Source organism: Garra rufa, unplaced genomic scaffold (genome assembly GCF_049309525.1).
Source record: "Garra rufa unplaced genomic scaffold, GarRuf1.0 hap1_unplaced_003, whole genome shotgun sequence".
Taxonomy (NCBI): domain Eukaryota; kingdom Metazoa; phylum Chordata; class Actinopteri; order Cypriniformes; family Cyprinidae; genus Garra; species Garra rufa.
The window spans coordinates 2,903,909-2,931,879 of NW_027394278.1; the positions used below are offsets into that span (position 1 = coordinate 2,903,909).

Sequence of the window (27,971 nt, forward strand, 5' to 3'; positions counted from 1 at the left end):
AAATGCCTGCTGGCAGCAATGGGGATTTAGACTGGAGCCTAAATCAAATGCCTTAGACCTCTCGGCCACGCTACCCTGGAATGCTCACTTTTGTGGGCCCTTTTCTGCCCTCTTCCCCCACCCCAAAGATGGAGAAAACGTCGGCCGCCGGACGTTCTTTGCAAAGCCTCTGGAGTGCGGGCAAAGAATGTTTTTTTGTGTATAGGCACAATAGCTTTCCAAAACTCTGTCTTGGCAGTAGTGGGATTCGAACCCACGCCCCCGAAGAGACTGGAGCCTTAATCCAGAGGCTTAGACCACTCGGCCACGCTACCCTGCCACATCCGCCTTCGTGGGCCCTTTTTTTTTCTTGTCGCGCTTCGCCGCAAGCTGATGCCTTGTAATTCGAAGCCGTAAAGGCATCCTTTATACAGGGGTATGCAGTCCTACTCCTGGTGGCCCCCTTCCTGTGGAGTGGAGGTCAGCATCAAGCAGGCTCCTGATTGGTTAACGCGGCGCGAATTGACGCAGAAGTTCAGATTTTTCACCTCGGGCAGCAGACGCGAATGCTTGTCAGACGCGTGATTCACAAAAAAGCACAATTCGCGCTTAACGCACCTAACACGCCAGACGCTCAATTCGCGCCATTCGCGAGAACTAGACGCGCGGATGAGGCGAATTCGCGTCTACCGCGCCGCGCTAAACGCCTCATTCGCGCCGCAAGAACTCCAGGCGGGTGTAAACACGTCTTACCATTGACTTAACATTGAAATCACTCGGACCAGACGCATATTCCCATTTGGTGTGAGCGTAGCATTAGACCGTGCGGCCATGCTACCTCGTCGGGTTGCGCTCCAAGGGTCTCTTTGACAGGTGGAACGGCCTCCCTAATACTTACTCTGCAGAACTGCTGCAGTCTAATCCTGTTTGCGTGAAATAATCCCGCTGCCAAGCGGGTTAGAGGGCCTCCCTGCCTTGGTTAAAATTGCTGCTGGCAGCGATGGGATTCGAACCCACGCCCCCGAAGAGACTGGAGCCTAAATCCAGCGCCTTAGACCACTCGGCCACGCTACCCTGGGATTTGCACTTTCGTGGGCCATTTTCTGCCCTCTTCCCCCACCCCAAATATAGAGAGAACGTCGGCCGCCGGACCTTCTATGCAAAGCCTCTGGAATGCGGGCAAAGAACATTTTTTTTTTGCGTACGCACAATAGCCTTCCAAACTCTGTCTTGGCAGCAGTGGGATTCAAACCCACACCCCCGAAGAGACTGGAGCCTTAATCCAACGCCTTATGCTACGTTCACACCAAACGCGAATACGCGTCTAAATTCTCGCCTGCCGCTGCTATTTATACGCGTGACCACTTTGTGTTCATTCGCCCGTCAAGAGCGAAATGGACGCGCATAAAAACAAAAGTTTGAAGCGAAATTTACGCGCGTCAGGTGCGTCAGAGAGGCGAAAGTTTCAAAAAGTTTCGAACCCCATTGGCAGCCATCTTTTTACAAGACGTCTGTTGTTGATCGGTCATTTATCGAGAGTGTCACTGCTCTGTATTTGCTCTGGAGAGCAGAACAGCGGTGTAGGGATCATCGTCGCTGTATTTGGGTTGCGCTTCGCCACAAGCTGATGCCTTGTAATTCGCCGCCGTAAAGGCATCCTTAATACAGGGTATGCAGTCCTACTCCTGGTGGCCCCCTTCCTGTGGAGTGGAGGTCCATCTCTGATCAAGCACACCTGAATCCGCTAATCAAGGCCTTTGGGGCTTATGTGGAAACGATAGCCAGCTGTGATGCATTTAAAATCAAAATGATCAGGCAGCTGTTATTTCACCCAAAACTTTCCATGAGTAAAACTGGCTGTCTCCATTCTTGTAGACTACTCATTGTTTTTCATTAATATAATTTTCAAATTCGTTGAATTGTTTGTTTGTTTTTTATTGCACCTCTCCTATGATTGTAAATTATTGGTGTGCCTCTGTTGGAATGGAGCAGAGGCTGGGACAAGCTTTAAGCACTGACTTTGCTAAATGGCAAAGAATGCGAAAGCGGCTAAGTTTGGATGAGCATGCAGCGTCACTTCTCCAGTCGCTTCGCAGCCTCAGGAGCTTTCCAAAAGACTTCCCTGGCAGCGGTGGGATTCGAACCCACGCCCCCGAAGAGACTGGAGCCTTAATCCAGCGCCTTAGACCGCTCGGCCACGCTACCTTGTCATGGTGTGTTCCACGGGTCTTTACGACAGGTCAAACGGCCTCCCAAATACTGACTCTGCGGAACGGCTGCAGTCTAATCCTGTTTGCGTAAAACAAGCCCGCTCCCAAGCGGGTTAGAGGGCCTCCCTGCCTTGGTTAAAATGCCTGCTGGCAGCAATGGGATTTAGACTGGAGCCTAAATCAAATGCCTTAGACCTCTCGGCCACGCTACCCTGGAATGCTCACTTTCGTGGGCCCTTTTCTGCCCTCTTCCCCCACCCCAAAGATGGAGAAAACGTCGGCCGCCGGACGTTCTTTGCAAAGCCTCTGGAGTGCGGGCAAAGAATGTTTTTTTGTGTATAGGCACAATAGCTTTCCAAAACTCTGTCTTGGCAGTAGTGGGATTCGAACCCACGCCCCCGAAGAGACTGGAGCCTTAATCCAGAGGCTTAGACCACTCGGCCACGCTACCCTGCCACATCCGCCTTCGTGGGCGCTTTTTTTTCTTGTCGCGCTTCGCCGCAAGCTGATGCCTTGTAATTCGAAGCCGTAAAGGCATCCTTTATACAGGGGTATGCAGTCCTACTCCTGGTGGCCCCCTTCCTGTGGAGTGGAGGTCAGCATCAAGCAGGCTCCTGATTGGTTAACGCGGCGCGAATTGACGCAGAAGTTCAGATTTTTCACCTCGGGCAGCAGACGCGAATGCTTGTCAGACGCGTGATTCACAAAAAAGCACAATTCGCGCTTAACGCACCTAACACGCCAGACGCTCAATTCGCGCCATTCGCGAGAACTAGACGCGCGGATGAGGCGAATTCGCGTCTACCGCGCCGCGCTAAACGCCTCATTCGCGCCGCAAGAACTCCAGGCGGGTGTAAACACGTCTTACCATTGACTTAACATTGAAATCACTCGGACCAGACGCATATTCCCGTTTGGTGTGAGCGTAGCATTAGACCGTGCGGCCATGCTACCTCGTCGGGTTGCGCTCCAAGGGTCTCTTCGACAGGTGGAACGGCCTCCCTAATACTTACTCTGCAGAACTGCTGCAGTCTAATCCTGTTTGCGTGAAATAATCCCGCTGCCAAGCGGGTTAGAGGGCCTCCCTGCCTTGGTTAAAATTGCTGCTGGCAGCGATGGGATTCGAACCCACGCCCCCGAAGAGACTGGAGCCTAAATCCAGCGCCTTAGACCACTCGGCCACGCTACCCTGGGATTTGCACTTTCGTGGGCCATTTTCTGCCCTCTTCCCCCACCCCAAATATAGAGAGAACGTCGGCCGCCAGACCTTAATCCAGCGCCTTAGACCGCTCGGCCACGCTACCTTGTCATGGTGTGTTCCACGGGTCTTTACGACAGGTCAAACGGCCTCCCAAATACTGACTCTGCGGAACGGCTGCAGTCTAATCCTGTTTGCGTAAAACAAGCCCGCTCCCAAGCGGGTTAGAGGGCCTCCCTGCCTTGGTTAAAATGCCTGCTGGCAGCAATGGGATTTAGACTGGAGCCTAAATCAAATGCCTTAGACCTCTTGGCCACGCTACCCTGGAATGCTCACTTTCGTGGGCCCTTTTCTGCCCTCTTCCCCCACCCCAAAGATAGAGAAAATGTCGGCCGCCGGACCTTCTTTGCAAAGCCTCTGGAGTGCGGGCAAAGAATGTTTTTTTGTGTATAGGCACAATAGCCTTCCAAAACTCTGTCTTGGCAGTAGTGGGATTCAAACCCACGCCCCCGAAGAGACTGGAGCCTAAATCCAGCGCCTTAGACCACTCGGCCACGCTACCCTGGGATTTGCACTTTCGTGGGCCATTTTCTGCCCTCTTCCCCCACCCCAAATATAGAGAGAACGTCGGCCGCCGGACCTTCTATGCAAAGCCTCTGGAATGCGGGCAAAGAACATTTTTTTTTTGCGTACGCACAATAGCCTTCCAAACTCTGTCTTGGCAGCAGTGGGATTCAAACCCACACCCCCGAAGAGACTGGAGCCTTAATCCAACGCCTTATGCTACGTTCACACCAAACGCGAATACGCGTCTAAATTCTCGCCTGCCGCTGCTATTTATACGCGTGACCACTTTGTGTTCATTCGCCCGTCAAGAGCGAAATGGACGCGCATAAAAACAAAAGTTTGAAGCGAAATTTACGCGCGTCAGGTGCGTCAGAGAGGCGAAAGTTTCAAAAAGTTTCGAACCCCATTGGCAGCCATCTTTTTACAAGACGTCTGTTGTTGATCGGTCATTTATCGAGAGTGTCACTGCTCTGTATTTGCTCTGGAGAGCAGAACAGCGGTGTAGGGATCATCGTCGCTGTATTTGGGTTGCGCTTCGCCACAAGCTGATGCCTTGTAATTCGCCGCCGTAAAGGCATCCTTAATACAGGGTATGCAGTCCTACTCCTGGTGGCCCCCTTCCTGTGGAGTGGAGGTCCATCTCTGATCAAGCACACCTGAATCCGCTAATCAAGGCCTTTGGGGCTTATGTGGAAACGATAGCCAGCTGTGATGCATTTAAAATCAAAATGATCAGGCAGCTGTTATTTCACCCAAAACTTTCCATGAGTAAAACTGGCTGTCTCCATTCTTGTAGACTACTCATTGTTTTTCATTAATATAATTTTCAAATTCGTTGAATTGTTTGTTTGTTTTTTATTGCACCTCTCCTATGATTGTAAATTATTGGTGTGCCTCTGTTGGAATGGAGCAGAGGCTGGGACAAGCTTTAAGCACTGACTTTGCTAAATGGCAAAGAATGCGAAAGCGGCTAAGTTTGGATGAGTATGCAGCGTCACTTCTCCAGTCGCTTCGCAGCCTCAGGAGCTTTCCAAAAGACTTCCCTGGCAGCGGTGGGATTCGAACCCACGCCCCCGAAGAGACTGGAGCCTTAATCCAGCGCCTTAGACCGCTCGGCCACGCTACCTTGTCATGGTGTGTTCCACGGGTCTTTACGACAGGTCAAACGGCCTCCCAAATACTGACTCTGCGGAACGGCTGCAGTCTAATCCTGTTTGCGTAAAACAAGCCCGCTCCCAAGCGGGTTAGAGGGCCTCCCTGCCTTGGTTAAAATGCCTGCTGGCAGCAATGGGATTTAGACTGGAGCCTAAATCAAATGCCTTAGACCTCTCGGCCACGCTACCCTGGAATGCTCACTTTTGTGGGCCCTTTTCTGCCCTCTTCCCCCACCCCAAAGATGGACAAAACGTCGGCCGCCGGACGTTCTTTGCAAAGCCTCTGGAGTGCGGGCAAAGAATGTTTTTTTGTGTATAGGCACAATAGCTTTCCAAAACTCTGTCTTGGCAGTAGTGGGATTCGAACCCACGCCCCCGAAGAGACTGGAGCCTTAATCCAGAGGCTTAGACCACTCGGCCACGCTACCCTGCCACATCCGCCTTCGTGGGCCCTTTTTTTTCTTGTCGCGCTTCGCCGCAAGCTGATGCCTTGTAATTCGAAGCCGTAAAGGCATCCTTTATACAGGGGTATGCAGTCCTACTCCTGGTGGCCCCCTTCCTGTGGAGTGGAGGTCAGCATCAAGCAGGCTCCTGATTGGTTAACGCGGCGCGAATTGACGCAGAAGTTCAGATTTTTCACCTCGGGCAGCAGACGCGAATGCTTGTCAGACGCGTGATTCACAAAAAAGCACAATTCGCGCTTAACGCACCTAACACGCCAGACGCTCAATTCGCGCCATTCGCGAGAACTAGACGCGCGGATGAGGCGAATTCGCGTCTACCGCGCCGCGCTAAACGCCTCATTCGCGCCGCAAGAACTCCAGGCGGGTGTAAACACGTCTTACCATTGACATCACTCGGACCAGACGCATATTCCCGTTTGGTGTGAGCGTAGCATTAGACCGTGCGGCCATGCTACCTCGTCGGGTTGCGCTCCAAGGGTCTCTTCGACAGGTGGAACGGCCTCCCTAATACTTACTCTGCAGAACTGCTGCAGTCTAATCCTTTTTGCGTGAAATAATCCCGCTGCCAAGCGGGTTAGAGGGCCTCCCTGCCTTGGTTAAAATTGCTGCTGGCAGCGATGGGATTCGAACCCACGCCCCCGAAGAGACTGGAGCCTAAATCCAGCGCCTTAGACCACTCGGCCACGCTACCCTGGGATTTGCACTTTCGTGGGCCATTTTCTGCCCTCTTCCCCCACCCCAAATATAGAGAGAACGTCGGCCGCCGGACCTTAATCCAGCGCCTTAGACCGCTCGGCCACGCTACCTTGTCATGGTGTGTTCCACGGGTCTTTACGACAGGTCAAACGGCCTCCCAAATACTGACTCTGCGGAACGGCTGCAGTCTAATCCTGTTTGCGTAAAACAAGCCCGCTCCCAAGCGGGTTAGAGGGCCTCCCTGCCTTGGTTAAAATGCCTGCTGGCAGCAATGGGATTTAGACTGGAGCCTAAATCAAATGCCTTAGACCTCTTGGCCACGCTACCCTGGAATGCTCACTTTCGTGGGCCCTTTTCTGCCCTCTTCCCCCACCCCAAAGATAGAGAAAATGTCGGCCGCCGGACCTTCTTTGCAAAGCCTCTGGAGTGCGGGCAAAGAATGTTTTTTTGTGTATAGGCACAATAGCCTTCCAAAACTCTGTCTTGGCAGTAGTGGGATTCAAACCCACGCCCCCGAAGAGACTGGAGCCTTAATCCAGCAGCTTAGACCACTCGGCCACTTTTTTTTTCTCGTCGCGCTTCGCCGCAAGCTGATGCCTTGTAATTCGAAGCCGTAAAGGCATCCTTTATACAGGGGTATGCAGTCCTACTCCTGGTGGCCCCCTTCCTGTGGAGTGGAGGTCAGCATCAAGCAGGCTCCTGATTGGTTAACGCGGCGCGAATTGACGCAGAAGTTCAGATTTTTCACCTCGGGCAGCAGACGCGAATGCTTGTCAGACGCGTGATTCACAAAAAAGCACAATTCGCGCTTAACGCACCTAACACGCCAGACGCTCAATTCGCGCCATTCGCGAGAACTAGACGCGCGGATGAGGCGAATTCGCGTCTACCGCGCCGCGCTAAACGCCTCATTCGCGCCGCAAGAACTCCAGGCGGGTGTAAACACGTTTTACCATTGACTTAACATTGAAATCACTCGGACCAGACGCATATTCCCGTTTGGTGTGAGCGTAGCATTAGACCGTGCGGCCATGCTACCTCGTCGGGTTGCGCTCCAAGGTCTCTTCGACAGGTGGAACGGCCTCCCTAATACTTACTCTGCAGAACTGCTGCAGTCTAATCCTTTTTGCGTGAAATAATCCCGCTGCCAAGCGGGTTAGAGGGCCTCCCTGCCTTGGTTAAAATTGCTGCTGGCAGCGATGGGATTCGAACCCACGCCCCCGAAGAGACTGGAGCCTAAATCCAGCGCCTTAGACCACTCGGCCACGCTACCCTGGGATTTGCACTTTCGTGGGCCATTTTCTGCCCTCTTCCCCCACCCCAAATATAGAGAGAACGTCGGCCGCCGGACCTTAATCCAGCGCCTTAGACCGCTCGGCCACGCTACCTTGTCATGGTGTGTTCCACGGGTCTTTACGACAGGTCAAACGGCCTCCCAAATACTGACTCTGCGGAACGGCTGCAGTCTAATCCTGTTTGCGTAAAACAAGCCCGCTCCCAAGCGGGTTAGAGGGCCTCCCTGCCTTGGTTAAAATGCCTGCTGGCAGCAATGGGATTTAGACTGGAGCCTAAATCAAATGCCTTAGACCTCTCGGCCACGCTACCCTGGAATGCTCACTTTTGTGGGCCCTTTTCTGCCCTCTTCCCCCACCCCAAAGATAGAGAAAACGTCGGCCGCCGGACGTTCTTTGCAAAGCCTCTGGAGTGCGGGCAAAGAATGTTTTTTTGTGTATAGGCACAATAGCTTTCCAAAACTCTGTCTTGGCAGTAGTGGGATTCGAACCCACGCCCCCGAAGAGACTGGAGCCTTAATACAGCGGCTTAGACCACTCGGCCACGCTAACCTGCCACATCCGCCTTCGTGGGCCCTTTTTTTTTCTTGTCGCGCTTCGCCGCAAGCTGATGCCTTGTAATTCGAAGCCGTAAAGGCATCCTTTATACAGGGGTATGCAGTCCTACTCCTGGTGGCCCCCTTCCTGTGGAGTGGAGGTCAGCATCAAGCAGGCTCCTGATTGGTTAACGCGGCGCGAATTGACGCAGAAGTTCAGATTTTTCACCTCGGGCAGCAGACGCGAATGCTTGTCAGACGCGTGATTCACAAAAAAAGCACAATTCGCGCTTAACGCACCTAACACGGCAGACGCTCAATTCGCGCCATTCGCGAGAACTAGACGCGCGGATGAGGCGAATTCGCGTCTACCGCGCCGCGCTAAACGCCTCATTCGCGCCGCAAGAACTCCAGGCGGGTGTAAACACGTCTTACCATTGACTTAACATTGAAATCACTCGGACCAGACGCATATTCCCGTTTGGTGTGAGCGTAGCATTAGACCGTGCGGCCATGCTACCTCGTCGGGTTGCGCTCCAAGGGTCTCTTTGACAGGTGGAACGGCCTCCCTAATACTTACTCTGCAGAACTGCTGCAGTCTAATCCTGTTTGCGTGAAATAATCCCGCTGCCAAGCGGGTTAGAGGGCCTCCCTGCCTTGGTTAAAATTGCTGCTGGCAGCGATGGGATTCGAACCCACGCCCCCGAAGAGACTGGAGCCTAAATCCAGCGCCTTAGACCACTCGGCCACGCTACCCTGGGATTTGCACTTTCGTGGGCCATTTTCTGCCCTCTTCCCCCACCCCAAATATAGAGAGAACGTCGGCCGCCGGACCTTCTATGCAAAGCCTCTGGAATGCGGGCAAAGAACATTTTTTTTTTGCGTACGCACAATAGCCTTCCAAACTCTGTCTTGGCAGCAGTGGGATTCAAACCCACACCCCCGAAGAGACTGGAGCCTTAATCCAACGCCTTATGCTACGTTCACACCAAACGCGAATACGCGTCTAAATTCTCGCCTGCCGCTGCTATTTATACGCGTGACCACTTTGTGTTCATTCGCCCGTCAAGAGCGAAATGGACGCGCATAAAAACAAAAGTTTGAAGCGAAATTTACGCGCGTCAGGTGCGTCAGAGAGGCGAAAGTTTCAAAAAGTTTCGAACCCCATTGGCAGCCATCTTTTTACAAGACGTCTGTTGTTGATCGGTCATTTATCGAGAGTGTCACTGCTCTGTATTTGCTCTGGAGAGCAGAACAGCGGTGTAGGGATCATCGTCGCTGTATTTGGGTTGCGCTTCGCCACAAGCTGATGCCTTGTAATTCGCCGCCGTAAAGGCATCCTTAACCCTCTGGGGCCGACGGTCACGCCGGCGTGACCGACCTACTTTTTTTAAGATCAGTTCAAAAGACACTAAAAATACTCTATCGACTTTGGTGACACAGATAAGTGATATATATATTTTGAAACTGTAAGGTGTCTACTTTTATTATTTTACTCTCCCAATAAAAACAAAATAGTGTGCTTTTTGCAAAATAATAAAAAAAAACAGGATGCGCGTTCTGTCTTCTCTCTCTCAGTGGCGTACAGTCTGAAACGCATCTAAAGACGAATTGTAACTTTGCGAATCCTTGTCACACAAACACAAGACATATAACTGCAGAAAGCTTAGAATGTCTATTTTAATATGATGCAAATCTCATCGAAAACAAACATTATCAGTTTGTGTAACTTTACGAAAACCAGGAGAAGTACATTTTTCCCCCTCTTGCCTCATTACCTGAAATTAGTTGAGAGCGCCACACCCCCCGCGCGATTCATATGGAAAATAGTTTCGGTTTCGCTCACGCCCCCCCGGTCAATGCCATAAAGAGCATGGCGTTTTCACATTAGATTCACTGTATATTTGCCTCGCGTTTTGACCATGGCACGCTACTCCGGTGAAGATGCCCTGCAGATGATTCTGGACAGTGATGAAGAATTCACCGTTTCCTCTGAGGAAGACTGCAACTCAGATGAAGATCGGTTGCATTTTGAGCATCGAATTGATCCCGCTGAAGATGTAAACTCTGACGAGTAAGTGTTTATTTTGCAGATAATATAAAACCTGTATTCTCAGACCAGATCTGCCTTGAGCTAGTTTTTGAAAGTTTACATATGTTCGTGTTTATGCTCAATTGCAAGATTATCGCGGCATTGCCACGCACTAAATAAATTTGTAATATTTCGATCACTTTGTGTTAGCTTATCATGCAAAAAATCCGTCTCACGCCTTTGTACAGAATTTTGTAATATCAGCTATATATTTATACTATTATACTATATATTTAACTTATAGTTTTATAATTATACGTTTATAATACGTGTCCTTCTGTCTGATATGTGTCTGACCTATACGGGCCATCAATAGATATAACAATACACTGGGTGTTTACTTTTGGCAATGTATCCTAACAGTTTATTTTTTGTATTTTGTTTTAGAGATGTGGCTGCATCACGCTCGCCCTCAACTGCACCACGTACAGGGGCACGCAGGTGTCGTTCGGTTTTCAGTGCAATGGAGAATCACACCGAGTAAGTGCAACGATGTAATATTTTACATATGCAATTATTTATAATTATAAGTTTACAATAAATGTCCTTCCGTCTGACCTAGTTTAAGCTATACTATTATTTAATCAACGTAGCTTGTGTTTACAAAGACCTGTGAATGGTCTGCTAAAATATGGGTTTATGACCTTCACGAATGTCTCTCGGGTGTGAATATTTGAAATAATACGCTTGTTAACAGATATTTGTCCTTTCTGTATGGGCCATCAGTAGATATACAAATACACTGAGTGACCATCAATACCCAATCGGTTTACTTTAGACAATGTATGCTAACAGTTTAATTATTTTTTTTTTTTGTTTCAGAGATGTGGCTGCATCACGCTCGCCCTCAACTGCACCACGCACAGGCGCACGCAGGTGTCGTTCGGTTTTCAGTGCAATGGAGAATCACACCGAGTAAGTGCAACGATGTAATATTTTACATATGCAATTATTTTTACATTGCCATAATATATATACTTTTATTGTGTTCCAAAACTGTTGTTTTTGTTGTAATATGGATTATTTTCTTTTGTTATGAGCATTTATAAGTGTACAGAAATAATACTTCACAGATGTAATTGTGTTTACATAGTCATAATTCAAACAGTATGTGTACTCATATGCCATTACAGAAACAGTGTTGTCTTTTTGGAGCATGGCCTTATTTTTTGACAATGAAAATATTATAGATTCTCTAATTGTTATCTGTGTGTATTTTCTATCAGAATTGCCGACGAAAATTACCAAGCACCCGTTTTGAAGAGAGCCACAGCAAAGACAACAGCAATCTACAGGCAGTCCACTCTTTCATGGAACACAGAAACTGAGGCTGACATGATTCCACAGAATCATCGCTTCTTGCCTGCACGAGAAACTGGTCCGCAGCTGCGGTCTACTGACTCACATTCTCCAATGGATCTTTTCAAACATTTTTTTTCAGAGAGTGCTGTGTCAACTCTGTGCCACAACACCAATGCTCAGGCTTCCAAAGCAACTGCAAAGGGACGCAAATATAAATGGACAGATGTAAGCATCAATGAGATGTACAGGTATTTTGGGCTCATATTTTACATGGGCATGGTAAAGTTGAGTTCCGTCAGGGACTACTGGAGACGGAGCAGTGCTTTTTCCGTGCCTTTTCCAGCTACAGTTATGTCGAGGGACAGATACCGTACAATTTCATGGAATATCCACATGAGTCACCCGGATGAAGACACGGAGAACGACAGAAAGAGGGGCACAGCCGAACATGACCGCCTGTTCAGAGTTAAACCTCTTATGGACACTATCCGTCAGGCTTGCAGAGCTATCTATCATCCTAGAAGAAATTTAGCAGTGGATGAGAGAATGGTGGCTTGCAAAGCAAACACAGGAATGACACAGTACATGAAAGCCAAACCAACCAAGTGGGGTTTCAAACTGTTTGTTCTAGCAGACTCTTCGAATGGATACACTGTGGACTTTTCTGTGTACACAGGAAAGAACAACTTCCCCACAGGCCATGGACTGTCATATGATGCCGTCACATGTCTTTTGGACCGAACATTTTTGGGTTCTGGGTACCATGTGTACATGGACAATTTTTATACAAGTCCTAAACTCCTAAAAGCCTTGTTTGCAATAAAGTTTGGTGCATGTGGGACTTACAGGGACAACAGGAAGGAGTGCCCCCGGAATGCCGATAATTCACTTACTAAAAAATCTGCCAGGGGATCCATCAGGTGGATTCGGGATGGACCTCTTGTATTTGTGAAGTGGATGGACACAAGAGAGGTTTCTGTCTGTTCAACCATCCATTCTGCTTATACAGGAGACACTGTGCAGAGGAGGGTGAAAACAAAAGACACATGGAGAACGAAAACATTTCCATGTCCTGCACCTGTGACTGAGTACAACCGGCACATGGGGGGAGTTGACCTTTCTGATCAGCTGCTGCAGTATTACTCAACACAGCACAAAGCCATGAAGTGGTACAGAAAGATTTTTCTGCACTTCTTGGACATTGCAGCCACCAACGCTTTCCTTGTGCACAAAGAGCTATATGGTAACAAGTCCCATAAAGAGTTCATGGAACAACTTGTCACAGAGCTCTGTGGTGTATCACAGAAAGCAGCACCAGACAGGACCAGTACTGATCATATTCCAGTTCCAGGAGCAGAGCTGACCACAGATGCAAGAAATGTTGCCACTGTTGGTCGCCGGTGCTGTGTGCATTGCAAGGCAGTGAATGGTAAAAAACATTTAACACCATGGAAATGTCAGGCATGCAATGTTCACTTGTGTCTTCAGTTGAATAGGAACTGTTTTCAGGAGTGGCACAAAAACATTTGACTGGGTTCAGATATGTGTGCTCTGTTGACCACCTCCTTTTTTCTTGTATCTTGCTTTGTCCCTGTTTGCTCTTTTTTGCCCTGACTGTATCTTTTGTAGCACTACATAAAATGTGTAATATACACTTGGATGTACACATGACATAACATGTAAACTTTTTTTTTTTTCATTTTTTGTGCAATACCATGAAAGCGAGTCGATTATTACTATTGGTGGGTGAGTGGGCTTTTACAAACCATCCACCTCTTGTAGTACTCTTGTTTGCATGATAGTTATATATTCTAAATAAACAAAGTATATACAATTCTTTTTTTCTCACATTCTTTTTTGGTAACAATTCCATCTCAGTGATTCACCTCACTGAAAGCCTCATTATGCAGCTCATTATGCGGGTCTTTGTCTTCTCGGGTGTGAATCACAGCATTATTCATGATCATTCACGCCTTCTCGCATACAGCAGTTCTAACCAAAAAGTGCTTTTGAAAAATAAAAACAATGCCTTGTTTTCTCTAAGTGAGTAAACATGATGATTTTCACATCATTTTGAAGCAAAAACTCAAGGCTATAACACCAAGTTCTCAAAAGGTTTGTGAACAAATGTTCTGTATGTGTTTTATGGCCTCATTTCAATGACACAACAATTTTAGTTTTTCACTAACTACGCATAAATGTTGTTTTCTCAAAAACACAATAATGTACACACATGCTGCTCACATATTATTGTAGCCTAGTTTGTGCTAATTATAGTGTTATCAGACTTGTGTCATTTGTGTGTTTAAAAGTAGCTGAAAAAACACAAATGTCAGAGCATGTCAAAACTTCTCCAGGGCTTCAAAACAACCTCAGACCCCAGAGGGTTAATACAGGGTATGCAGTCCTACTCCTGGTGGCCCCCTTCCTGTGGAGTGGAGGTCCATCTCTGATCAAGCACACCTGAATCCGCTAATCAAGGCCTTTGGGGCTTATGTGGAAACGATAGCCAGCTGTGATGCATTTAAAATCAAAATGATCAGGCAGCTGTTATTTCACCCAAAACTTTCCATGAGTAAAACTGGCTGTCTCCATTCTTGTAGACTACTCATTGTTTTTCATTAATATAATTTTCAAATTCGTTGAATTGTTTGTTTGTTTTTTATTGCACCTCTCCTATGATTGTAAATTATTGGTGTGCCTCTGTTGGAATGGAGCAGAGGCTGGGACAAGCTTTAAGCACTGACTTTGCTAAATGGCAAAGAATGCGAAAGCGGCTAAGTTTGGATGAGCATGCAGCGTCACTTCTCCAGTCGCTTCGCAGCCTCAGGAGCTTTCCAAAAGACTTCCCTGGCAGCGGTGGGATTCGAACCCACGCCCCCGAAGAGACTGGAGCCTTAATCCAGCGCCTTAGACCGCTCGGCCACGCTACCTTGTCATGGTGTGTTCCACGGGTCTTTACGACAGGTCAAACGGCCTCCCAAATACTGACTCTGCGGAACGGCTGCAGTCTAATCCTGTTTGCGTAAAACAAGCCCGCTCCCAAGCGGGTTAGAGGGCCTCCCTGCCTTGGTTAAAATGCCTGCTGGCAGCAATGGGATTTAGACTGGAGCCTAAATCAAATGCCTTAGACCTCTCGGCCACGCTACCCTGGAATGCTCACTTTTGTGGGCCCTTTTCTGCCCTCTTCCCCCACCCCAAAGATGGACAAAACGTCGGCCGCCGGACGTTCTTTGCAAAGCCTCTGGAGTGCGGGCAAAGAATGTTTTTTTGTGTATAGGCACAATAGCTTTCCAAAACTCTGTCTTGGCAGTAGTGGGATTCGAACCCACGCCCCCGAAGAGACTGGAGCCTTAATCCAGAGGCTTAGACCACTCGGCCACGCTACCCTGCCACATCCGCCTTCGTGGGCCCTTTTTTTTTCTTGTCGCGCTTCGCCGCAAGCTGATGCCTTGTAATTCGAAGCCGTAAAGGCATCCTTTATACAGGGGTATGCAGTCCTACTCCTGGTGGCCCCCTTCCTGTGGAGTGGAGGTCAGCATCAAGCAGGCTCCTGATTGGTTAACGCGGCGCGAATTGACGCAGAAGTTCAGATTTTTCACCTCGGGCAGCAGACGCGAATGCTTGTCAGACGCGTGATTCACAAAAAAGCACAATTCGCGCTTAACGCACCTAACACGCCAGACGCTCAATTCGCGCCATTCGCGAGAACTAGACGCGCGGATGAGGCGAATTCGCGTCTACCGCGCCGCGCTAAACGCCTCATTCGCGCCGCAAGAACTCCAGGCGGGTGTAAACACGTTTTACCATTGACTTAACATTGAAATCACTCGGACCAGACGCATATTCCCGTTTGGTGTGAGCGTAGCATTAGACCGTGCGGCCATGCTACCTCGTCGGGTTGCGCTCCAAGGGTCTCTTCGACAGGTGGAACGGCCTCCCTAATACTTACTCTGCAGAACTGCTGCAGTCTAATCCTTTTTGCGTGAAATAATCCCGCTGCCAAGCGGGTTAGAGGGCCTCCCTGCCTTGGTTAAAATTGCTGCTGGCAGCGATGGGATTCGAACCCACGCCCCCGAAGAGACTGGAGCCTAAATCCAGCGCCTTAGACCACTCGGCCACGCTACCCTGGGATTTGCACTTTCGTGGGCCATTTTCTGCCCTCTTCCCCCACCCCAAATATAGAGAGAACGTCGGCCGCCGGACCTTAATCCAGCGCCTTAGACCGCTCGGCCACGCTACCTTGTCATGGTGTGTTCCACGGGTCTTTACGACAGGTCAAACGGCCTCCCAAATACTGACTCTGCGGAACGGCTGCAGTCTAATCCTGTTTGCGTAAAACAAGCCCGCTCCCAAGCGGGCTAGAGGGCCTCCCTGCCTTGGTTAAAATGCCTGCTGGCAGCAATGGGATTTAGACTGGAGCCTAAATCAAATGCCTTAGACCTCTCGGCCACGCTACCCTGGAATGCTCACTTTTGTGGGCCCTTTTCTGCCCTCTTCCCCCACCCCAAAGATAGAGAAAACGTCGGCCGCCGGACGTTCTTTGCAAAGCCTCTGGAGTGCGGGCAAAGAATGTTTTTTTGTGTATAGGCACAATAGCTTTCCAAAACTCTGTCTTGGCAGTAGTGGGATTCGAACCCACGCCCCCGAAGAGACTGGAGCCTTAATACAGCGGCTTAGACCACTCGGCCACGCTACCCTGCCACATCCGCCTTCGTGGGCCCTTTTTTTTTCTTGTCGCGCTTCGCCGCAAGCTGATGCCTTGTAATTCGAAGCCGTAAAGGCATCCTTTATACAGGGGTATGCAGTCCTACTCCTGGTGGCCCCCTTCCTGTGGAGTGGAGGTCAGCATCAAGCAGGCTCCTGATTGGTTAACGCGGCGCGAATTGACGCAGAAGTTCAGATTTTTCACCTCGGGCAGCAGACGCGAATGCTTGTCAGACGCGTGATTCACAAAAAAAGCACAATTCGCGCTTAACGCACCTAACACGGCAGACGCTCAATTCGCGCCATTCGCGAGAACTAGACGCGCGGATGAGGCGAATTCGCGTCTACCGCGCCGCGCTAAACGCCTCATTCGCGCCGCAAGAACTCCAGGCGGGTGTAAACACGTCTTACCATTGACTTAACATTGAAATCACTCGGACCAGACGCATATTCCCGTTTGGTGTGAGCGTAGCATTAGACCGTGCGGCCATGCTACCTCGTCGGGTTGCGCTCCAAGGGTCTCTTTGACAGGTGGAACGGCCTCCCTAATACTTACTCTGCAGAACTGCTGCAGTCTAATCCTGTTTGCGTGAAATAATCCCGCTGCCAAGCGGGTTAGAGGGCCTCCCTGCCTTGGTTAAAATTGCTGCTGGCAGCGATGGGATTCGAACCCACGCCCCCGAAGAGACTGGAGCCTAAATCCAGCGCCTTAGACCACTCGGCCACGCTACCCTGGGATTTGCACTTTCGTGGGCCATTTTCTGCCCTCTTCCCCCACCCCAAATATAGAGAGAACGTCGGCCGCCGGACCTTCTATGCAAAGCCTCTGGAATGCGGGCAAAGAACATTTTTTTTTTGCGTACGCACAATAGCCTTCCAAACTCTGTCTTGGCAGCAGTGGGATTCAAACCCACACCCCCGAAGAGACTGGAGCCTTAATCCAACGCCTTATGCTACGTTCACACCAAACGCGAATACGCGTCTAAATTCTCGCCTGCCGCTGCTATTTATACGCGTGACCACTTTGTGTTCATTCGCCCGTCAAGAGCGAAATGGACGCGCATAAAAACAAAAGTTTGAAGCGAAATTTACGCGCGTCAGGTGCGTCAGAGAGGCGAAAGTTTCAAAAAGTTTCGAACCCCATTGGCAGCCATCTTTTTACAAGACGTCTGTTGTTGATCGGTCATTTATCGAGAGTGTCACTGCTCTGTATTTGCTCTGGAGAGCAGAACAGCGGTGTAGGGATCATCGTCGCTGTATTTGGGTTGCGCTTCGCCACAAGCTGATGCCTTGTAATTCGCCGCCGTAAAGGCATCCTTAATACAGGGTATGCAGTCCTACTCCTGGTGGCCCCCTTCCTGTGGAGTGGAGGTCCATCTCTGATCAAGCACACCTGAATCCGCTAATCAAGGCCTTTGGGGCTTATGTGGAAACGATAGCCAGCTGTGATGCATTTAAAATCAAAATGATCAGGCAGCTGTTATTTCACCCAAAACTTTCCATGAGTAAAACTGGCTGTCTCCATTCTTGTAGACTACTCATTGTTTTTCATTAATATAATTTTCAAATTCGTTGAATTGTTTGTTTGTTTTTTATTGCACCTCTCCTATGATTGTAAATTATTGGTGTGCCTCTGTTGGAATGGAGCAGAGGCTGGGACAAGCTTTAAGCACTGACTTTGCTAAATGGCAAAGAATGCGAAAGCAGCTAAGTTTGGATGAGCATGCAGCGTCACTTCTCCAGTCGCTTCGCAGCCTCAGGAGCTTTCCAAAAGACTTCCCTGGCAGCGGTGGGATTCGAACCCACGCCCCCGAAGAGACTGGAGCCTTAATCCAGCACCTTAGACCGCTCGGCCACGCTACCTTGTCATGGTGTGTTCCACGGGTCTTTACGACAGGTCAAACGGCCTCCCAAATACTGACTCTGCGGAACGGCTGCAGTCTAATCCTGTTTGCGTAAAACAAGCCCGCTCCCAAGCGGGTTAGAGGGCCTCCCTGCCTTGGTTAAAATGCCTGCTGGCAGCAATGGGATTTAGACTGGAGCCTAAATCAAATGCCTTAGACCTCTCGGCCACGCTACCCTGGAATGCTCACTTTTGTGGGCCCTTTTCTGCCCTCTTCCCCCACCCCAAAGATGGACAAAACGTCGGCCGCCGGACGTTCTTTGCAAAGCCTCTGGAGTGCGGGCAAAGAATGTTTTTTTGTGTATAGGCACAATAGCTTTCCAAAACTCTGTCTTGGCAGTAGTGGGATTCGAACCCACGCCCCCGAAGAGACTGGAGCCTTAATCCAGAGGCTTAGACCACTCGGCCACGCTACCCTGCCACATCCGCCTTCGTGGGCCCTTTTTTTTTCTTGTCGCGCTTCGCCGCAAGCTGATGCCTTGTAATTCGAAGCCGTAAAGGCATCCTTTATACAGGGGTATGCAGTCCTACTCCTGGTGGCCCCCTTCCTGTGGAGTGGAGGTCAGCATCAAGCAGGCTCCTGATTGGTTAACGCGGCGCGAATTGACGCAGAAGTTCAGATTTTTCACCTCGGGCAGCAGACGCGAATGCTTGTCAGACGCGTGATTCACAAAAAAGCACAATTCGCGCTTAACGCACCTAACACGCCAGACGCTCAATTCGCGCCATTCGCGAGAACTAGACGCGCGGATGAGGCGAATTCGCGTCTACCGCGCCGCGCTAAACGCCTCATTCGCGCCGCAAGAACTCCAGGCGGGTGTAAAAACGTCTTACCATTGACTTAACATTGAAATCACTCGGACCAGACGCATATTCCCGTTTGGTGTGAGCGTAGCATTAGACCGTGCGGCCATGCTACCTCGTCGGGTTGCGCTCCAAGGGTCTCTTCGACAGGTGGAACGGCCTCCCTAATACTTACTCTGCAGAACTGCTGCAGTCTAATCCTTTTTGCGTGAAATAATCCCGCTGCCAAGCGGGTTAGAGGGCCTCCCTGCCTTGGTTAAAATTGCTGCTGGCAGCGATGGGATTCCAACCCACGCCCCCGAAGAGACTGGAGCCTAAATCCAGCGCCTTAGACCACTCGGCCACGCTACCCTGGGATTTGCACTTTCGTGGGCCATTTTCTGCCCTCTTCCCCCACCCCAAATATAGAGAGAACGTCGGCCGCCGGACCTTAATCCAGCGCCTTAGACCGCTCGGCCACGCTACCTTGTCATGGTGTGTTCCACGGGTCTTTACGACAGGTCAAACGGCCTCCCAAATACTGACTCTGCGGAACGGCTGCAGTCTAATCCTGTTTGCGTAAAACAAGCCCGCTCCCAAGCGGGTTAGAGGGCCTCCCTGCCTTGGTTAAAATGCCTGCTGGCAGCAATGGGATTTAGACTGGAGCCTAAATCAAATGCCTTAGACCTCTCGGCCACGCTACCCTGGAATGCTCACTTTTGTGGGCCCTTTTCTGCCCTCTTCCCCCACCCCAAAGATAGAGAAAACGTCGGCCGCCGGACGTTCTTTGCAAAGCCTCTGGAGTGCGGGCAAAGAATGTTTTTTTGTGTATAGGCACAATAGCTTTCCAAAACTCTGTCTTGGCAGTAGTGGGATTCAAACCCACGCCCCCGAAGAGACTGGAGCCTTAATCCAGCGGCTTAGACCACTCGGCCACGCTACCCTGCCACAGCCGCCTTCGTGGGCCCTTTTTTTTTCTTGTCGCGCTTCGCCGCAAGCTGATGCCTTGTAATTCGAAGCCGTAAAGGCATCCTTTATACAGGGGTATGCAGTCCTACTCCTGGTGGCCCCCTTCCTGTGGAGTGGAGGTCAGCATCAAGCAGGCTCCTGATTGGTTAACGCGGCGCGAATTGACGCAGAAGTTCAGATTTTTCACCTCGGGCAGCAGACGCGAATGCTTGTCAGACGCGTGATTCACAAAAAAAGCACAATTCGCGCTTAACGCACCTAACACGCCAGACGCTCAATTCGCGCCATTCGCGAGAACTAGACGCGCGGATGAGGCGAATTCGCGTCTACCGCGCCGCGCTAAACGCCTCATTCGCGCCGCAAGAACTCCAGGCGGGTGTAAACACGTCTTACCATTGACTTAACATTGAAATCACTCGGACCAGACGCATATTCCCGTTTGGTGTGAGCGTAGCATTAGACCGTGCGGCCATGCTACCTCGTCGGGTTGCGCTCCAAGGGTCTCTTCGACAGGTGGAACGGCCTCCCTAATACTTACTCTGCAGAACTGCTGCAGTCTAATCCTGTTTGCGTGAAATAATCCCGCTGCCAAGCGGGTTAGAGGGCCTCCCTGCCTTGGTTAAAATTGCTGCTGGCAGCGATGGGATTCGAGCCCACGCCCCCGAAGAGACTGGAGCCTAAATCCAGCGCCTTAGACCACTCGGCCACGCTACCCTGGGATTTGCACTTTCGTGGGCCATTTTCTGCCCTCTTCCCCCACCCCAAATATAGAGAGAACGTCGGCCGCCGGACCTTAATCCAGCGCCTTAGACCGCTCGGCCACGCTATCTTGTCATGGTGTGTTCCACGGGTCTTTACGACAGGTCAAACGGCCTCCCAAATACTGACTCTGCGGAACGGCTGCAGTCTAATCCTGTTTGCGTAAAACAAGCCCGCTCCCAAGCGGGTTAGAGGGCCTCCCTGCCTTGGTTAAAATGCCTGCTGGCAGCAATGGGATTTAGACTGGAGCCTAAATCAAATGCCTTAGACCTCTTGGCCACGCTACCCTGGAATGCTCACTTTCGTGGGCCCTTTTCTGCCCTCTTCCCCCACCCCAAAGATAGAGAAAATGTCGGCCGCCGGACCTTCTTTGCAAAGCCTCTGGAGTGCGGGCAAAGAATGTTTTTTTGTGTATAGGCACAATAGCCTTCCAAAACTCTGTCTTGGCAGTAGTGGGATTCAAACCCACGCCCCCGAAGAGACTGGAGCCTTAATCCAGCAGCTTAGACCACTCGGCCACTTTTTTTTTCTTGTCGCGCTTCGCCGCAAGCTGATGCCTTGTAATTCGAAGCCGTAAAGGCATCCTTTATACAGGGGTATGCAGTCCTACTCCTGGTGGCCCCCTTCCTGTGGAGTGGAGGTCAGCATCAAGCAGGCTCCTGATTGGTTAACGCGGCGCGAATTGACGCAGAAGTTCAGATTTTTCCCCTCGGGCAGCAGACGCGAATGCTTGTCAGACGCGTGATTCACAAAAAAGCACAATTCGCGCTTAACGCACCTAACACGCCAGACGCTCAATTCGCGCCATTCGCGAGAACTAGACGCGCGGATGAGGCGAATTCGCGTCTACCGCGCCGCGCTAAACGCCTCATTCGCGCCGCAAGAACTCCAGGCGGGTGTAAACACGTTTTACCATTGACTTAACATTGAAATCACTCGGACCAGACGCATATTCCCGTTTGGTGTGAGCGTAGCATTAGACCGTGCGGCCATGCTACCTCGTCGGGTTGCGCTCCAAGGGTCTCTTCGACAGGTGGAACGGCCTCCCTAATACTTACTCTGCAGAACTGCTGCAGTCTAATCCTTTTTGCGTGAAATAATCCCGCTGCCAAGCGGGTTAGAGGGCCTCCCTGCCTTGGTTAAAATTGCTGCTGGCAGCGATGGGATTCGAACCCACGCCCCCGAAGAGACTGGAGCCTAAATCCAGCGCCTTAGACCACTCGGCCACGCTACCCTGGGATTTGCACTTTCGTGGGCCATTTTCTGCCCTCTTCCCCCACCCCAAATATAGAGAGAACGTCGGCCGCCGGACCTTAATCCAGCGCCTTAGACCGCTCGGCCACGCTACCTTGTCATGGTGTGTTCCACGGGTCTTTACGACAGGTCAAACGGCCTCCCAAATACTGACTCTGCGGAACGGCTGCAGTCTAATCCTGTTTGCGTAAAACAAGCCCGCTCCCAAGCGGGTTAGAGGGCCTCCCTGCCTTGGTTAAAATGCCTGCTGGCAGCAATGGGATTTAGACTGGAGCCTAAATCAAATGCCTTAGACCTCTCGGCCACGCTACCCTGGAATGCTCACTTTTGTGGGCCCTTTTCTGCCCTCTTCCCCCACCCCAAAGATAGAGAAAACGTCGGCCGCCGGACGTTCTTTGCAAAGCCTCTGGAGTGCGGGCAAAGAATGTTTTTTTGTGTATAGGCACAATAGCTTTCCAAAACTCTGTCTTGGCAGTAGTGGGATTCGAACCCACGCCCCCGAAGAGACTGGAGCCTTAATACAGCGGCTTAGACCACTCGGCCACGCTACCCTGCCACATCCGCCTTCGTGGGCCCTTTTTTTTTCTTGTCGCGCTTCGCCGCAAGCTGATGCCTTGTAATTCGAAGCCGTAAAGGCATCCTTTATACAGGGGTATGCAGTCCTACTCCTGGTGGCCCCCTTCCTGTGGAGTGGAGGTCAGCATCAAGCAGGCTCCTGATTGGTTAACGCGGCGCGAATTGACGCAGAAGTTCAGATTTTTCACCTCGGGCAGCAGACGCGAATGCTTGTCAGACGCGTGATTCACAAAAAAAGCACAATTCGCGCTTAACGCACCTAACACGGCAGACGCTCAATTCGCGCCATTCGCGAGAACTAGACGCGCGGATGAGGCGAATTCGCGTCTACCGCGCCGCGCTAAACGCCTCATTCGCGCCGCAAGAACTCCAGGCGGGTGTAAACACGTCTTACCATTGACTTAACATTGAAATCACTCGGACCAGACGCATATTCCCGTTTGGTGTGAGCGTAGCATTAGACCGTGCGGCCATGCTACCTCGTCGGGTTGCGCTCCAAGGGTCTCTTTGACAGGTGGAACGGCCTCCCTAATACTTACTCTGCAGAACTGCTGCAGTCTAATCCTGTTTGCGTGAAATAATCCCGCTGCCAAGCGGGTTAGAGGGCCTCCCTGCCTTGGTTAAAATTGCTGCTGGCAGCGATGGGATTCGAACCCACGCCCCCGAAGAGACTGGAGCCTAAATCCAGCGCCTTAGACCACTCGGCCACGCTACCCTGGGATTTGCACTTTCGTGGGCCATTTTCTGCCCTCTTCCCCCACCCCAAATATAGAGAGAACGTCGGCCGCCGGACCTTCTATGCAAAGCCTCTGGAATGCGGGCAAAGAACATTTTTTTTTTGCGTACGCACAATAGCCTTCCAAACTCTGTCTTGGCAGCAGTGGGATTCAAACCCACACCCCCGAAGAGACTGGAGCCTTAATCCAACGCCTTATGCTACGTTCACACCAAACGCGAATACGCGTCTAAATTCTCGCCTGCCGCTGCTATTTATACGCGTGACCACTTTGTGTTCATTCGCCCGTCAAGAGCGAAATGGACGCGCATAAAAACAAAAGTTTGAAGCGAAATTTACGCGCGTCAGGTGCGTCAGAGAGGCGAAAGTTTCAAAAAGTTTCGAACCCCATTGGCAGCCATCTTTTTACAAGACGTCTGTTGTTGATCGGTCATTTATCGAGAGTGTCACTGCTCTGTATTTGCTCTGGAGAGCAGAACAGCGGTGTAGGGATCATCGTCGCTGTATTTGGGTTGCGCTTCGCCACAAGCTGATGCCTTGTAATTCGCCGCCGTAAAGGCATCCTTAATACAGGGTATGCAGTCCTACTCCTGGTGGCCCCCTTCCTGTGGAGTGGAGGTCCATCTCTGATCAAGCACACCTGAATCCGCTAATCAAGGCCTTTGGGGCTTATGTGGAAACAATAGCCAGCTGTGATGCATTTAAAATCAAAATGATCAGGCAGCTGTTATTTCACCCAAAACTTTCCATGAGTAAAACTGGCTGTCTCCATTCTTGTAGACTACTCATTGTTTTTCATTAATATAATTTTCAAATTCGTTGAATTGTTTGTTTGTTTTTTATTGCACCTCTCCTATGATTGTAAATTATTGGTGTGCCTCTGTTGGAATGGAGCAGAGGCTGGGACAAGCTTTAAGCACTGACTTTGCTAAATGGCAAAGAATGCGAAAGCAGCTAAGTTTGGATGAGCATGCAGCGTCACTTCTCCAGTCGCTTCGCAGCCTCAGGAGCTTTCCAAAAGACTTCACTGGCAGCGGTGGGATTCGAACCCACGCCCCCGAAGAGACTGGAGCCTTAATCCAGCGCCTTAGACCGCTCGGCCACGCTACCTTGTCATGGTGTGTTCCACGGGTCTTTACGACAGGTCAAACGGCCTCCCAAATACTGACTCTGCGGAACGGCTGCAGTCTAATCCTGTTTGCGTAAAACAAGCCCGCTCCCAAGCGGGTTAGAGGGCCTCCCTGCCTTGGTTAAAATGCCTGCTGGCAGCAATGGGATTTAGACTGGAGCCTAAATCAAATGCCTTAGACCTCTCGGCCACGCTACCCTGGAATGCTCACTTTTGTGGGCCCTTTTCTGCCCTCTTCCCCCACCCCAAAGATGGACAAAACGTCGGCCGCCGGACGTTCTTTGCAAAGCCTCTGGAGTGCGGGCAAAGAATGTTTTTTTGTGTATAGGCACAATAGCTTTCCAAAACTCTGTCTTGGCAGTAGTGGGATTCGAACCCACGCCCCCGAAGAGACTGGAGCCTTAATCCAGAGGCTTAGACCACTCGGCCACGCTACCCTGCCACATCCGCCTTCGTGGGCCCTTTTTTTTTCTTGTCGCGCTTCGCCGCAAGCTGATGCCTTGTAATTCGAAGCCGTAAAGGCATCCTTTATACAGGGGTATGCAGTCCTACTCCTGGTGGCCCCCTTCCTGTGGAGTGGAGGTCAGCATCAAGCAGGCTCCTGATTGGTTAACGCGGCGCGAATTGACGCAGAAGTTCAGATTTTTCACCTCGGGCAGCAGACGCGAATGCTTGTCAGACGCGTGATTCACAAAAAAGCACAATTCGCGCTTAACGCACCTAACACGCCAGACGCTCAATTCGCGCCATTCGCGAGAACTAGACGCGCGGATGAGGCGAATTCGCGTCTACCGCGCCGCGCTAAACGCCTCATTCGCGCCGCAAGAACTCCAGGCGGGTGTAAACACGTCTTACCATTGACTTAACATTGAAATCACTCGGACCAGACGCATATTCCCGTTTGGTGTGAGCGTAGCATTAGACCGTGCGGCCATGCTACCTCGTCGGGTTGCGCTCCAAGGGTCTCTTCGACAGGTGGAACGGCCTCCCTAATACTTACTCTGCAGAACTGCTGCAGTCTAATCCTGTTTGCGTGAAATAATCCCGCTGCCAAGCGGGTTAGAGGGCCTCCCTGCCTTGGTTAAAATTGCTGCTGGCAGCGATGGGATTCGAACCCACGCCCCCGAAGAGACTGGAGCCTAAATCCAGCGCCTTAGACCACTCGGCCACGCTACCCTGGGATTTGCACTTTCGTGGGCCATTTTCTGCCCTCTTCCCCCACCGCAAATATAGAGAGAACGTCGGCCGCCGGACCTTCTATGCAAAGCCTCTGGAATGCGGGCAAAGAACATTTTTTTTTTGCGTACGCACAATAGCCTTCCAAACTCTGTCTTGGCAGCAGTGGGATTCAAACCCACACCCCCGAAGAGACTGGAGCCTTAATCCAACGCCTTATGCTACGTTCACACCAAACGCGAATACGCGTCTAAATTCTCGCCTGCCGCTGCTATTTATACGCGTGACCACTTTGTGTTCATTCGCCCGTCAAGAGCGAAATGGACGCGCATAAAAACAAAAGTTTGAAGCGAAATTTACGCGCGTCAGGTGCGTCAGAGAGGCGAAAGTTTCAAAAAGTTTCGAACCCCATTGGCAGCCATCTTTTTACAAGACGTCTGTTGTTGATCGGTCATTTATCGAGAGTGTCACTGCTCTGTATTTGCTCTGGAGAGCAGAACAGCGGTGTAGGGATCATCGTCGCTGTATTTGGGTTGCGCTTCGCCACAAGCTGATGCCTTGTAATTCGCCGCCGTAAAGGCATCCTTAATACAGGGTATGCAGTCCTACTCCTGGTGGCCCCCTTCCTGTGGAGTGGAGGTCCATCTCTGATCAAGCACACCTGAATCCGCTAATCAAGGCCTTTGGGGCTTATGTGGAAACGATAGCCAGCTGTGATGCATTTAAAATCAAAATGATCAGGCAGCTGTTATTTCACCCAAAACTTTCCATGAGTAAAACTGGCTGTCTCCATTCTTGTAGACTACTCATTGTTTTTCATTAATATAATTTTCAAATTCGTTGAATTGTTTGTTTGTTTTTTATTGCACCTCTCCTATGATTGTAAATTATTGGTGTGCCTCTGTTGGAATGGAGCAGAGGCTGGGACAAGCTTTAAGCACTGACTTTGCTAAATGGCAAAGAATGCGAAAGCAGCTAAGTTTGGATGAGCATGCAGCGTCACTTCTCCAGTCGCTTCGCAGCCTCAGGAGCTTTCCAAAAGACTTCCCTGGCAGCGGTGGGATTCGAACCCACGCCCCCGAAGAGACTGGAGCCTTAATCCAGCACCTTAGACCGCTCGGCCACGCTACCTTGTCATGGTGTGTTCCACGGGTCTTTACGACAGGTCAAACGGCCTCCCAAATACTGACTCTGCGGAACGGCTGCAGTCTAATCCTGTTTGCGTAAAACAAGCCCGCTCCCAAGCGGGTTAGAGGGCCTCCCTGCCTTGGTTAAAATGCCTGCTGGCAGCAATGGGATTTAGACTGGAGCCTAAATCAAATGCCTTAGACCTCTCGGCCACGCTACCCTGGAATGCTCACTTTTGTGGGCCCTTTTCTGCCCTCTTCCCCCACCCCAAAGATGGACAAAACGTCGGCCGCCGGACGTTCTTTGCAAAGCCTCTGGAGTGCGGGCAAAGAATGTTTTTTTGTGTATAGGCACAATAGCTTTCCAAAACTCTGTCTTGGCAGTAGTGGGATTCGAACCCACGCCCCCGAAGAGACTGGAGCCTTAATCCAGAGGCTTAGACCACTCGGCCACGCTACCCTGCCACATCCGCCTTCGTGGGCCCTTTTTTTTTCTTGTCGCGCTTCGCCGCAAGCTGATGCCTTGTAATTCGAAGCCGTAAAGGCATCCTTTATACAGGGGTATGCAGTCCTACTCCTGGTGGCCCCCTTCCTGTGGAGTGGAGGTCAGCATCAAGCAGGCTCCTGATTGGTTAACGCGGCGCGAATTGACGCAGAAGTTCAGATTTTTCACCTCGGGCAGCAGACGCGAATGCTTGTCAGACGCGTGATTCACAAAAAAGCACAATTCGCGCTTAACGCACCTAACACGCCAGACGCTCAATTCGCGCCATTCGCGAGAACTAGACGCGCGGATGAGGCGAATTCGCGTCTACCGCGCCGCGCTAAACGCCTCATTCGCGCCGCAAGAACTCCAGGCGGGTGTAAAAACGTCTTACCATTGACTTAACATTGAAATCACTCGGACCAGACGCATATTCCCGTTTGGTGTGAGCGTAGCATTAGACCGTGCGGCCATGCTACCTCGTCGGGTTGCGCTCCAAGGGTCTCTTCGACAGGTGGAACGGCCTCCCTAATACTTACTCTGCAGAACTGCTGCAGTCTAATCCTTTTTGCGTGAAATAATCCCGCTGCCAAGCGGGTTAGAGGGCCTCCCTGCCTTGGTTAAAATTGCTGCTGGCAGCGATGGGATTCGAACCCACGCCCCCGAAGAGACTGGAGCCTAAATCCAGCGCCTTAGACCACTCGGCCACGCTACCCTGGGATTTGTACTTTCGTGGGCCATTTTCTGCCCTCTTCCCCCACCCCAAATATAGAGAGAACGTCGGCCGCCGGACCTTAATCCAGCGCCTTAGACCGCTCGGCCACGCTACCTTGTCATGGTGTGTTCCACGGGTCTTTACGACAGGTCAAACGGCCTCC

General features: G+C 50.7%; 27 non-coding genes across 27 annotated transcripts; all 27 read right to left on the reverse strand.

The window, feature by feature from the left end:
- Positions 1-232: 232 nt before the first annotated feature.
- trnal-aag (transfer RNA leucine (anticodon AAG)) lies at positions 233-314 on the reverse strand. The gene has a single exon. It is a non-coding gene; the product is annotated as a tRNA-Leu (tRNA).
- Positions 315-971: 657 nt separating this feature from the next.
- Positions 972-1,053, reverse strand: trnal-uag (transfer RNA leucine (anticodon UAG)). Its single transcript has one exon. It is a non-coding gene; the product is annotated as a tRNA-Leu (tRNA).
- A 1,049-nt stretch (positions 1,054-2,102) lies between these two features.
- On the reverse strand, positions 2,103-2,184 carry trnal-aag (transfer RNA leucine (anticodon AAG)). Its single transcript has one exon. It is a non-coding gene; the product is annotated as a tRNA-Leu (tRNA).
- A 374-nt stretch (positions 2,185-2,558) lies between these two features.
- Positions 2,559-2,640, reverse strand: trnal-aag (transfer RNA leucine (anticodon AAG)). Its single transcript has one exon. It is a non-coding gene; the product is annotated as a tRNA-Leu (tRNA).
- A 656-nt stretch (positions 2,641-3,296) lies between these two features.
- Positions 3,297-3,378, reverse strand: trnal-uag (transfer RNA leucine (anticodon UAG)). The gene has a single exon. It is a non-coding gene; the product is annotated as a tRNA-Leu (tRNA).
- A 489-nt stretch (positions 3,379-3,867) lies between these two features.
- On the reverse strand, positions 3,868-3,949 carry trnal-uag (transfer RNA leucine (anticodon UAG)). Its single transcript has one exon. It is a non-coding gene; the product is annotated as a tRNA-Leu (tRNA).
- Positions 3,950-4,998: 1,049 nt separating this feature from the next.
- trnal-aag (transfer RNA leucine (anticodon AAG)) lies at positions 4,999-5,080 on the reverse strand. Its single transcript has one exon. It is a non-coding gene; the product is annotated as a tRNA-Leu (tRNA).
- Positions 5,081-5,454: 374 nt separating this feature from the next.
- Positions 5,455-5,536, reverse strand: trnal-aag (transfer RNA leucine (anticodon AAG)). The gene has a single exon. It is a non-coding gene; the product is annotated as a tRNA-Leu (tRNA).
- A 645-nt stretch (positions 5,537-6,181) lies between these two features.
- trnal-uag (transfer RNA leucine (anticodon UAG)) lies at positions 6,182-6,263 on the reverse strand. The gene has a single exon. It is a non-coding gene; the product is annotated as a tRNA-Leu (tRNA).
- Positions 6,264-7,459: 1,196 nt separating this feature from the next.
- Positions 7,460-7,541, reverse strand: trnal-uag (transfer RNA leucine (anticodon UAG)). The gene has a single exon. It is a non-coding gene; the product is annotated as a tRNA-Leu (tRNA).
- A 1,229-nt stretch (positions 7,542-8,770) lies between these two features.
- trnal-uag (transfer RNA leucine (anticodon UAG)) lies at positions 8,771-8,852 on the reverse strand. The gene has a single exon. It is a non-coding gene; the product is annotated as a tRNA-Leu (tRNA).
- A 5,489-nt stretch (positions 8,853-14,341) lies between these two features.
- On the reverse strand, positions 14,342-14,423 carry trnal-aag (transfer RNA leucine (anticodon AAG)). Its single transcript has one exon. It is a non-coding gene; the product is annotated as a tRNA-Leu (tRNA).
- Positions 14,424-14,797: 374 nt separating this feature from the next.
- On the reverse strand, positions 14,798-14,879 carry trnal-aag (transfer RNA leucine (anticodon AAG)). The gene has a single exon. It is a non-coding gene; the product is annotated as a tRNA-Leu (tRNA).
- A 657-nt stretch (positions 14,880-15,536) lies between these two features.
- trnal-uag (transfer RNA leucine (anticodon UAG)) lies at positions 15,537-15,618 on the reverse strand. Its single transcript has one exon. It is a non-coding gene; the product is annotated as a tRNA-Leu (tRNA).
- A 1,229-nt stretch (positions 15,619-16,847) lies between these two features.
- trnal-uag (transfer RNA leucine (anticodon UAG)) lies at positions 16,848-16,929 on the reverse strand. The gene has a single exon. It is a non-coding gene; the product is annotated as a tRNA-Leu (tRNA).
- A 1,049-nt stretch (positions 16,930-17,978) lies between these two features.
- On the reverse strand, positions 17,979-18,060 carry trnal-aag (transfer RNA leucine (anticodon AAG)). Its single transcript has one exon. It is a non-coding gene; the product is annotated as a tRNA-Leu (tRNA).
- Positions 18,061-18,434: 374 nt separating this feature from the next.
- On the reverse strand, positions 18,435-18,516 carry trnal-aag (transfer RNA leucine (anticodon AAG)). Its single transcript has one exon. It is a non-coding gene; the product is annotated as a tRNA-Leu (tRNA).
- Positions 18,517-19,173: 657 nt separating this feature from the next.
- Positions 19,174-19,255, reverse strand: trnal-uag (transfer RNA leucine (anticodon UAG)). Its single transcript has one exon. It is a non-coding gene; the product is annotated as a tRNA-Leu (tRNA).
- A 1,229-nt stretch (positions 19,256-20,484) lies between these two features.
- On the reverse strand, positions 20,485-20,566 carry trnal-uag (transfer RNA leucine (anticodon UAG)). Its single transcript has one exon. It is a non-coding gene; the product is annotated as a tRNA-Leu (tRNA).
- A 1,197-nt stretch (positions 20,567-21,763) lies between these two features.
- Positions 21,764-21,845, reverse strand: trnal-uag (transfer RNA leucine (anticodon UAG)). Its single transcript has one exon. It is a non-coding gene; the product is annotated as a tRNA-Leu (tRNA).
- Positions 21,846-23,074: 1,229 nt separating this feature from the next.
- On the reverse strand, positions 23,075-23,156 carry trnal-uag (transfer RNA leucine (anticodon UAG)). Its single transcript has one exon. It is a non-coding gene; the product is annotated as a tRNA-Leu (tRNA).
- A 1,049-nt stretch (positions 23,157-24,205) lies between these two features.
- trnal-aag (transfer RNA leucine (anticodon AAG)) lies at positions 24,206-24,287 on the reverse strand. Its single transcript has one exon. It is a non-coding gene; the product is annotated as a tRNA-Leu (tRNA).
- A 374-nt stretch (positions 24,288-24,661) lies between these two features.
- trnal-aag (transfer RNA leucine (anticodon AAG)) lies at positions 24,662-24,743 on the reverse strand. Its single transcript has one exon. It is a non-coding gene; the product is annotated as a tRNA-Leu (tRNA).
- A 657-nt stretch (positions 24,744-25,400) lies between these two features.
- On the reverse strand, positions 25,401-25,482 carry trnal-uag (transfer RNA leucine (anticodon UAG)). The gene has a single exon. It is a non-coding gene; the product is annotated as a tRNA-Leu (tRNA).
- A 1,049-nt stretch (positions 25,483-26,531) lies between these two features.
- trnal-aag (transfer RNA leucine (anticodon AAG)) lies at positions 26,532-26,613 on the reverse strand. Its single transcript has one exon. It is a non-coding gene; the product is annotated as a tRNA-Leu (tRNA).
- A 374-nt stretch (positions 26,614-26,987) lies between these two features.
- Positions 26,988-27,069, reverse strand: trnal-aag (transfer RNA leucine (anticodon AAG)). The gene has a single exon. It is a non-coding gene; the product is annotated as a tRNA-Leu (tRNA).
- Positions 27,070-27,726: 657 nt separating this feature from the next.
- On the reverse strand, positions 27,727-27,808 carry trnal-uag (transfer RNA leucine (anticodon UAG)). The gene has a single exon. It is a non-coding gene; the product is annotated as a tRNA-Leu (tRNA).
- Positions 27,809-27,971: the final 163 nt, after the last annotated feature.